The 1922-nt window shown below is 36.6% G+C and overlaps 1 long non-coding RNA gene across 1 annotated transcript in view; it reads left to right on the plus strand.

The window, feature by feature from the left end:
• LOC127929258 (uncharacterized) overlaps window positions 1-37 on the plus strand; it is a 2513-nt gene extending 2476 nt beyond the window's left edge. The window contains exon 4 of the long non-coding RNA XR_008134187.1: window positions 3-37. This is a non-coding gene — a long non-coding RNA (uncharacterized LOC127929258). The remainder of the gene's footprint in view (window positions 1-2) is intronic.
• The last annotated feature ends 1885 nt before the right edge of the window (window positions 38-1922 follow it).

Genomic DNA, 1922 nt, shown 5'->3' on the forward strand with positions numbered 1-1922 from the left:
AGGTAAGAAGCAGGATGTATGGTTCGTGGTGGACCCCAGACAGGAGAGAAACAGACCAGCCTCTCCACATCATCATCTGACTCCATTTGCCCCAATGCACCACTGCTGTACATAGGAAGAACAGGTACCTCGTCAATACTACTGTATTCTGTCTCTCAAAGGTCCCAACACACCATAGGACAGACAGGTACCTAGTTAATACTACTGTATTCTGTCTCCAACACACCAGTTCTACTCTACTGAGTTCTACTCTACTCTTCAACTAGTTGTACTGTACTCAGTTCTACTCTACTCAGTTCTACTCTACTCTTCAACTAGTTGTACTGTACTCTACTCAGTTCTACTCTACTCAGTTCTACTCAGTTCTACTCTATTCAGTTCTACTCAGTTCTACTGTGCCCTACTCTATTCTACTAGTTCTACTGTACCCTACTCTACTCAGTTCTACTCAGTTCTACTGTACCCTTCTCTATTCAGTTCTACTATACTCAGCTCTACTCAGTTCTACTCTACTCAGTTCTACTCTACTCAGTTCTACTCTCTACTCAGTTCTACTCAGTTCTACTCTAGTCAGTTCTACTCTACTCAGTTCTACTCAGTTCTACTCTACTCAGTTCTACTCAGTTCTACTGTACCCTACTCTATTCTACTAGTTCTACTGTACCCTACTCTTCTCAGTTCCACTCAGTTCTACTCAGTTCTACTGTACCCTACTCTATTCAGTTCTACTATACTCAGCTCTACTCAGTTCTACCTCTACTCAGTTCTACTCTACTCTTCAACTAGTTGTACTGTACTCTACTCAGTTCTACTCTACTCAGTTCTACTCTACTCAGTTCTACTCAATTCTACTCAGTTCTTCTACTCTACTCTACTCTACTCTACTCTACTCTACTCAGTTCTACTCTACTCTGTTCTACTCTACTCTGTTCTACTCTACTCAGTTCTACTGTACCCTACTGTCCTCAGCTCTACTTTACAGTACTATACTCTATCCTATTCCAGAGTACATGATAACGATGTATGATACGAAGACACAGGAGCTGAGGTGGAACGCAACATACAACGACTACTCTGCCCGCCGTACGATGAGAAACACGACTACAGTACGTACACAATGATAATATAATCTACTACAGTACGTACACAATGATAATATAATTTACTACAGTAGGTACACAATGATAATATAATCTACTACATTAGGTACACAATGATAATATAATGTACTACAGAGGTACACAATTATACTATAATGTACTACAGTAGGTACACAATGATAATATAATGTACTACAGTAGGTACACAATGGTACTATAATGTACTACAGTAGGTACACAATTATACTATAATGTACTACAGTAGGTACACAATGATAATATAATGTACTACAGTAGGTACACAATGATACTATAATGTACTACAGTAGGTACAATAATTATACTATAATGTACCAGTAGGTACACAAGTATACTATAATGTACTACAGTAGGTACACAATTATACTATAATGTACTACAGTACGGTCACAATGATAATATAATGTACTACAGTAGGTACACAATGATAATATAATGTAGTACAGTAGGTACACAATTATACTATAATGTACTACAGTAGGACTACAATTATACTATAATGTACTACAGTAGGTACACAATTATACTATAATGTACTACAGTAGGTACACAATGATAATATAATCTACTACAGTAGGTACACAATGATAATATAATGTAGTACAGTAGGTACACAATTATACTATAATGTACTACAGTAGGTACACAATGATAATATAATGTACTACAGTAGGTACACAATGATACTATGTTGTACCACAGTAGGTACACAATGATAATATAATGTACTACAGTAGGTACACAATTATACTATAATGTACTACAGTAGATACACCACTATAC

This window comes from Oncorhynchus keta, unplaced genomic scaffold (genome assembly GCF_023373465.1).
Source record: "Oncorhynchus keta strain PuntledgeMale-10-30-2019 unplaced genomic scaffold, Oket_V2 Un_scaffold_6227_pilon_pilon, whole genome shotgun sequence".
Taxonomy (NCBI): domain Eukaryota; kingdom Metazoa; phylum Chordata; class Actinopteri; order Salmoniformes; family Salmonidae; genus Oncorhynchus; species Oncorhynchus keta.